This window comes from Varanus komodoensis, unplaced genomic scaffold (genome assembly GCF_004798865.1).
Source record: "Varanus komodoensis strain SLA01 unplaced genomic scaffold, ASM479886v1 scaffold18_3, whole genome shotgun sequence".
Lineage (NCBI taxonomy): Eukaryota > Metazoa > Chordata > Lepidosauria > Squamata > Varanidae > Varanus > Varanus komodoensis.
Window position 1 is genome coordinate 4,351,188 of NW_025335549.1, and position 8,758 is coordinate 4,359,945.

Here is an 8,758-nt window from a genome sequence, read left to right on the forward strand (position 1 = left end):
TCCTCGAGTCTCCAGTGTCCGGTGCATAGAAGTCTACTTTTTCTTCTTTAAAGGAAAGATTATTAGTATTCCACATCTGTGAGGCCAGTTCTACGTGTGGATTTCTGATAGCCGCAGGAGCCTAGAGAGGTGCTTGGAAGCAGACAGTGCTTACAGGTGCCTATTTCAGCTCCATAAACCTGCCAAGAGAAAAAGAATCAGATTCATGAAGGGCTGGGAAAGAAGCCTGCACTGTATTTGCTCATTATATTTTAATTGCAGAGTGGGCTAATTTTCCTGTTTTGCTGTTTAGCACTCGAAATTCACTATCCGGTTTGGCTTCTGTATGCTATAGACAGAGTACTTCCAACAATGTATTGCATTTCTGAAGGGGAATATCTTCCCCCACCGACATCCACAACCCAGCTGTTTTCGAGCAAGACAGCATCATTTCTTAATGTAGTTTTCAGCAGTTTACCACAATGCTGCATTTCCCTTGTTGAATCCGTTCCTTTCACATCAAAGGGCACTTGAGAAAATTATTTCTAAATGTGTACCTGGCTACTTGCTAACGGATGTCTTGGCAGAAAATAATGTAGTTGGAATAATGCTCCTTTCACTGGTTCCAGTGATTATTGATCTAGGCTTCTCTTCTCTTCTCTTCTCTTCTCTTCTCTTCTCTTCTCTTCTCTTCTCTTGACATGGTTTTCCTTTAATCTTGTCTAGCAGCTACTCTTCAGCAGAGTGTTTCCCCCTCTCTCCATGAACTCACATCTCACCTGTTCATCCTCTTTGAAGGTCTGCAGTAAAGAGAAATTATTCAAGACAAGCATGGCTTGAATTGCAGCCCATCACATCCCTAGACCAGGTTTCACCACTTTTGTAATGCTTCAAAACATCCACAGAAGTCTGTAAGTCCAACATGTTTTCTCTTTTTCCTTGTACAGTTTTCATAAAGATCATTTGTACTTCAGTTTGGCTTTCATGATGATGATGAATATGATTTGAGCACAAGAAATGAAAAGGCAGTGCAGTCATTGCTTTCTTGGATTGCCTTGCGGCTGACAGAGGTAGCGTTCTTCCGAATATCAGATGCTGGGAATAAGGACAGGAGAAGGATCTTGCCTTCCTAGCTTCTATGTGAGTTTTCTAGAGGCATTTAGCTGACCATTAAGTCACCTGCACCCCAGGGACTTCTCATTTGAAGAGGACCTGGAGCTGAATGGTGGAAGATTCGGGAGAGATAAAAGGAAGTGCTTCTTCACAAAGCAGACTGTTAGACTATGGAATTCACTTCCACAGGATGTATGGGCGGCATCCATTTGAGAGGCTTTGAAAGGGGACTGGAGAAACTGATGGAGGAGAAGGCACTGGCTACTGGTGCAGATGGCGATATGCTACCTCCAGCACCAGATGTTGCCTGCACACCAGCTGCTGGGGAACAAGGGTGGGAGAGTGCTGTTGCACTCACGTCCTGTTTGTGAGTTGTCCATGGGTGGGCCGCTCTGTGAAAAGAATCCTGGACTAGGTGGATCACTGGTTTGATCAGTCATGGCATTTCTTCAGTTCTCATAACTTTTTAACTCTGGGGTAGTGGTGAGCTAGGCCTGGACCAGAACTAAGTCCAGGACCCCATATTCCAAGTGACCACCTAGAAAGCAGTAGAAACAGGAAGACTCCTATAGCTCTGATGAGTGGCCAGTGGCTACTAGTCCTGATGGCTCTACACTATGTCTGGTATCAGGGGTCGCATGCCTGTGTGCCCCAGTTGCTGTTGTGCTCATATCCTGCTCGTGGTTTTCCCATGGCCAGCTGGTTGGCCACAGCAAGCACATATGCCCAATGGATGCTCAACAACCCCACCCCCCAACTGATTTATGCCCATAGTACAACCCAATGTGACCAAAATAGACTCCCATCCACCTGTAAAGCCATGTTGTTGTTGCTCTTGTTGTTAGTTGTGAAGTCGTGTCCGACCCATCGCGACCCCATGGACAACATTCCTCCAGGCCTTCCTGTCCTCCACCATCTGCCAGAGTCCCCTCAATCTCACACCAACTGCTTCGGTGACTCCATCTAGCCCCCTCATCCTCTGCTGTCCCCTTCTTCTTTTGCCATCTATTGTTCCCAGCATTAGGCTCTTCTCCAGGGAGTCCTTCCTTCTCATTAGGTGGCCAAAGTATTTGAATTTCATCTTCAGTATCTGGCCTTCTAAAGAGCAGTCAGGATTGATCTCCTCTAGGACTGACTGGTTTGATCGCCTTGCTGTCCAAGGGACTCACAGGAGTCTCCTCCAGCACCACAATTCAAAGGCCTCAATCCTTTGGTGCTCAGCCTTCCTTATGGTCCAGCTTTCACAGCCATACATTGCAACTGGGAAAACCATAGCCTTGACTATACGCACTTTTGTTGGCAGGGTGATGTCTCTGCTTTTTAGTATGCTGTCTAGATTTGCCATAACTTTCCTCCCCAGGAGCAAGTGTCTTTTAATTTCTTGGCTGCAGTCCCCATCTGCAGTGATCTTGGAGCCCAGGAAAATAAAATCTGTCACTACCTTCATTTCTTCCCCATCTATTTGCCAGGAAGTAAAACCATCCATCCATCAAAATGTGTGAAGTAGGGAAGAGAAATTTCCAGGTCTCACTGGCATAGTGGCAGTTGGTATAGCAATGGCATTAAATGATCTGTGCTTACTTATAATAGCTATAGTGGACACACTCCAATCCAAGCAAATTTGTTGGGGAACAGCAGATGCTTTGCCCCTCTGGCATTCCACATCTGCGACTGCTGCCACATCTGTATCCCTAATACTGCCAAGGTAACTATTCAGTCCTATCTCTGAGCAAATGCCATTTTTTGAGGAGACATGTATAGGATTATACAGGTACTGATTATACTTTGTACTGATTTTTTAAAAAAGAAAATACTTTTAAGTCAGTTGCTTACAATTTTATAAAACTTTCAGGTTTCAGAGAAAGGTGATATAAAGTATAATGAGACATCTTTAGAGCTTTTTATCGGTGTTGGTTTTCCTGTAATGGATCTGTTTAAGATGGATTTCTTTACTGTGATGCCAGATTATAATTTTTTAAATGTTTCCCAATAATTCATAATGACTTATTTGAGGAATCTGGATAAACACCTATTTAGAATTAATAAAATTATAATCTAAGACAGTGTAAAAGGGAATTAATTTTAAATGGAGATTTTTTCAACTTCCTTAAACAAATCATTAAGATTTGTATTGAAAAGCATTAACAAAATTATAATCTGACACAGCAGGAAAAATGATTATCAATAATCTATAATGGCTTGCATTTTGGATTTGAATAAATAACTTCCATCCATTGTGGATAGTTTGGTTAATTTTATATTGAAATATATGTTGTGTTTATGTTTTCAGTTCCTATTAAAAGGATTATTTTTCAGTGTATTAGAAGATCAATTCAAATTGCACAATGCACACAGGAAGCTATTAATTTTCCTGTCAAGCATAGACCCCAGATGCAGTTTAAGAGAGGTATACTAATGGGGTAAACTCTAATGCAATTTCACATATAACTTAATGAACCATATAAACTGTATCTTCTCTATTAAATACACATAGCATACAGCCAGCCACCTCTTGCTTACAGGGTTTTTTTTAAATCTTATCAGCTTAAAGATCAAAAGAATCTTCAAGGTTATACAGATTTACAGTTAGAACCTCAAAAGTCTCCGAGCAAAATGTGACTTGATTGAAATTTGACTGATTTCAGGCTCTTTTTGCATGTGTGTGGGAAGACTAAAAAATGATACTGAATAGTATTTGGCTGATGAAACCAGAGGTTAATGCAGAAGCAAGTGCTCTAAATACATGGAGGCTTCTGAAATTGTGAATTTTGGGAGACAATGTTCAAGTATCCATAGCAACAGAGAACTGACCATGATTTGGAATCCTATGCACTCCTAGGGAGGGTTCTATATCAGAGTTCCCCAACTTCGTGTCTTCCAGATGTTTTGGATTTGAACTCCCCTCAACCATGGCTAGTGGTTAGAAATTTGGGGAACTGTGATATGAAACATCTGGAAGGCACCAAGCTGGGGAAAGCTGTTCTACATTCTTTAGGTGACTGTATTACTGACTAGAGGTGGCTATTAAAGTTTGGGAAAGATTAGAATTCTGCTTGGCTTGTCTTCCAAAAAGAATGTACCAACATTTGTAAATTCCTTCATAAAAGGATAGAAAGAACATGAAACTAAAGAAATTTGGATGTTGAAGAAACTAAGACTGGTGGGGTTGTCCACTGATGCCGAAGGCTTTGAATGCTTGCTTAGCTCTTAAAAGAGTCAGTTGGATTCCCTATATATTCAGCCATGCCTGTTCTACAAATTAGGGTCACCACTATGGATGTGTGAAGCATCCATGTTGTACATGGTAATTCTCTAAATTCGCTGGGATTGGCTTCCTGGACTCCAGGCCTCAGTTCTAGAAATTCCACTTCCTGGCACATCTGCCCAGCAGGAAGTGAGCCATGCACAAGTGCCACGTGGGCATCATTTTTCTTCCATGTGTGCAATTCTCAGTCTTTGTTTCCACATCTCATGATGCAGAAGAAGGCTTTTGGCTGTGCCTCTGAGGTTCCGCAAGCGTTTGTGGACTTCCTCTTGGCTCTACTCCCTTTCTAGCACAGGGCTGAGCACGAAAGGAAGTCCACGGACTTTAAGAGATGGAGTCTGTGGAAGTTTGTCACTGCTGAGTAGTCAATTCTCTCAGTCTCTTTTCCTGATGGCTTCAAGCAGACAGGTGCAACATGGTCCTAGCCATACTAGGAATCACTGCATCTATTATGTTTGGGTGATGCAAATAGATAAGAGAATTTTTCTGTTTCGTTTCATTTCATCTCGTTTCATTTCTAAGAAATATTCACCAGAATCTACAGATTTCTTCAGAGATGAGCGGAGCCGGCTGGAGCCAGGGGTCAGACTAGATGGCCCAGGAGATCCCTTCTGAATTTCTCAGTTTTATGTTTCTATAGTTCTATGTTTAAATGGGAAAGAAAGAACTGGAGATTTAAAAGGAAAAAAAATCCATTATGATACAAAGTGAAAATGACTATGCCCTCCTGCATAGTGAAGAATGACTTGCTGTTTGCCCAAACAACTTTGGAGGTTGATGGAACATTCCCTTCCATTTTCAAGGAACCAAGACATTCACAGGTAAGGGTAGTGTCGCAATCTTTTGCTTGTTTATGGATAGTCTGCACTTATATTTCATCATTTTCTGTATTCAATAAACTCTATGTTATCTTTTCCACAAATGGCCTTGTCTATTCTGGACTATCTTCAAATCGGCAGAGAGATACCTTGGTTGAACCAGGTGCCCAAGTAAATAGTGACGAGAATGTAGAAAATGAGTATAATTTAAGCAGAAGTATGGTATGTCTCTGCTTAATGCAGAAGATTATGATCAGCTGGCCTGTGTACTCACCTGCTCAGGGGCAGAGTGGTGATCCACAGCATTCCTTGTGGTTCTTTGTCTTTCAATTGTAATTGGACAGGGCAGTCTTTCCAACTGAGGACACCTTCAAACAGAGGACCGCCCTCTGGCAGTGCTTTTGTATGAGAGTGCACATGGCCATTCAGATGAGAGAGCAGGAATTAAAGGCACAGGAGGAATGAAGAAAGGGCAGCCCATGCACAGTCATTTTCTTTTATGCAATGGCCTTCTAGAGCAAAAGAGAAGAAACACCCATCAGTCTCTCATCTCTGTGAGGGAAGCTTCTTCTGCCTGTCCTTCCCCACAGGGACATCCCATTAAGTGGGAATGCCCCACATCCATCTATAATCGTGAAAACTAGAATTGCAGAGGTTTCTTTCCTTAAATGATGAAAAACCAGATGTGACAATTCCACCAATCTTGTGGATATGTTTTATTACAGTTTCCTGAAGTCAGCCAAGCTAACACAAGGAATTTTGAATAACTGGCATATATCAGAATAAAAAAAGTTCTGGTGATGCAAACTTTATTGTAATAAGGTCAGTATCCAACTGTTTCTGCATCTACCATGGCGGAGCTGTAGGAAGTCAATGAATGCCCAGCTTTCCATTTTGGGGAGCTAAATTAGTACCAAGGCTGTGTGCCCTTAGTAAGTTTCAATTTTGAATTTCCTGCATAATTTCACTTCCTGGGAACTGGTGTATGTATGTTTAAATTAACTTAGCATGGTGATTAGAGGAGAGTAAGGATGTCTGAAGTTTAAATGTAGATTTCTAAACCACACATCTAAAAACTGAGAAAATAATACAGATTTTTAGACCTGCACAGAGACTCTTTTTCCCCCTGCAGTGTAAATGTCTTCTTAAAAAATAGATGACTCATGAGTATGGGGGTGGAACAAATTCCTCTGTTAAAAGCAAAAGCTAAAATAAGTTGATGAGAGCTGCTTCATCCTCAAGCACTGGTTGAAAACATGTATAATAGGCTTTAGTCGAAAAGCACTCTGGCTATTGCCAGGGGTCTCTGTGCAGCTGTCTTCTTTGGGAGGCCACCAGAGCTGCAGTTCAGAGCACCACCCTGGCCAGTGGTGTGGTCCCAGGCTCTGGGCTAGCACCATCCATCGAGGCTGGTGATTGGTTCTCTTCAAACAGGAGGAAGCATAAAAAGCCAAAGATTTTACCTGATCTTCCTGGTTCTGCCTTGTTTTTTTCTGTCCTTGGTGCTGGTTCTTGGTTCTGATGCTTTGCAGAGGACTGGATTGCTGGCCACTCTCTCAGTGCTGGTTATGGTCCAGCCTTGGCACCCTTGATCTGCTACAGCCCACAATGAAACTGTTGCAGCCTGCAGGCTTATACTCTAGCAGTTGGGAGTCAAAGGCAAATGAGTAGGACTGATATCCAACACCTTCAGCTTATTTAATATCTCCTGGCTAGTCACTAAGCCTTAGGAGAGGCATTACCATCTTTTAAAACAGGGGAAGCTGGGAAACTACGCAGTGATGGGTGCTCAGGGGAAAAGGGTGAGGTAGATGAAATGGAGCAGTGCTCGGGGAAAGTCTGGAGGGCCAGACTAGTTGTCCAGGAGGGCCGAATCTGGTAACTGGGCCAGAGGTTCTGCACACCTGATAGAGCCCTGCAGGTTGTTTCATGAATCATGCTAGAACAGCTTCCTATTTTGGCTTCAAAGACCCTCTAAATTGTTTCAGGGGAGGTCACATAGAAACATAGAAAACAGAGCGAGTCAGAAGGGGTCTCCCGGGCCATCTAGTCTGACCTCCGGCACCAGCCGGCCCCGCTCATGACATGCCCACCATGTGGATGTCCAGCCTATCCTTGAACACCCACACCGATGGGGCCTCAACCACCTCCCGTGGAAGCCCATTCCACATCCTCGGGGTCCTGACTGTCAGGAAGTGCTTCCTGGCATCCAAATGGAACCTTGGCTCCCTGAGCTTGGCTCTGTTGCAGCGTGTCCTGCCTTCCTCTGCAGGGGAGAACAGGTCTCTGCCCATCTCCATGTGACATCCCCTCGCATACCTGTATGTCGCCAACATAGGTCACGTTGTGGAAGGCACCATCCACACATGCGTTTGGTTGTATATCTCCATTCGTAAAATAATGTTCACCTTGGACCTGTTGGGCTAGTTGGATGGACACATCCTTTGATGCAAAAGGGAGCCAGGTGAGGGATTTTATGCAGCCTGGTCACTGCTGTCAAGCATTGTGGGTTCCAGGCTGTGGCACTGCAGTGCACTCTCTGTCCGGGACTGCCTTTAATCACGGCGTGGCAGCTGCAGCAAGTCCACAATCATCTTGCTCACCTATCAACAGACTTACAGTCATCATACTTCTATATCAACATTTCTGAAGCATCTGTACTTACTGCGGATTCACGACTGGTTCTATTCAAAGGGCATGTTTTGTTATTCAGTCCTGGGCCCTAATGGTTTTGAGGGGCCTCTCCCATCATATCATGCATCCCTGTGGTTAAAATCTATAAGGTGGATTGCAATGGGAAGGAGGGTCTTATCCATCATGGCCCCAGTGCTTTGTAATGCCTTCTTCTACAAGGTTCATATGGTTCCCTCTTCCTGGCCTTTTCCAAAGGCAGGTCAATTTTTTTCCCCTTCCCCAAAAATGTGAAACTGGTTAATCTTGTCAAGGTTGGTTTGCAGTATCTAAACTGTGGGACTAGAGCTAGGGAGTTTCAAATTCCCAGTTAGACATGGAATGACTTTGAGCCTGTCACCCCAACTAACAAGGCTGTTGTGAGGATAAAATTGGAATGTGTGTGAAGAAGCATGAAGGAAAGGCATGCTGCTTACAATAAATAAGTCAATAATGTTTTTGAACTGGTATTAAAAACTCCCTATCCTTATATATTAAAAAGAACATGGAACCAATGACTTATGGGGATCATGGGTTCTCCCACACTGGAGGCATTCAAAATGCAACTGGACAGCCAGAGGGATGGTTTAACTGGGAGTCCTGCACTAGGCAAGGAGTTGGACCCTCTGGCCCTCTGGCCCCTTCCAACCCTACTATTCTATGATCCTACAAAAATGGGATAGAGAAATGGCCAGAACTTGCTTTGCATTCACATGTAAGGTCATTTGGCCAGCTGAATTCATGCATCAGTTCAGAATTAACTGTTCTTTGGAAGTATGTGGGTGGAAAGCCTCGTCAGAAGCAGCACACAGCAGATTCCTCAGTGCAGGAAACCACAGCAAGCAAGTGATGAATAGAACCACTCCATATAAGCCAAGTGGAAGGTTTCCTGCTCATAGCCTGCTCATTCAAC

At 43.4% G+C, this 8,758-nt stretch overlaps 1 long non-coding RNA gene across 1 annotated transcript; it reads right to left on the reverse strand.

Moving 5' to 3' along the window:
- Positions 1 to 681: 681 nt before the first annotated feature.
- On the reverse strand, positions 682 to 6,890 carry LOC123022119. The gene is made up of 3 exons (XR_006414466.1): positions 6,639 to 6,890; positions 5,450 to 5,687; positions 682 to 779 (listed from the first exon to the last, which is right to left on the reverse strand). It is a non-coding gene; the product is annotated as an uncharacterized LOC123022119 (long non-coding RNA).
- Positions 6,891 to 8,758: the final 1,868 nt, after the last annotated feature.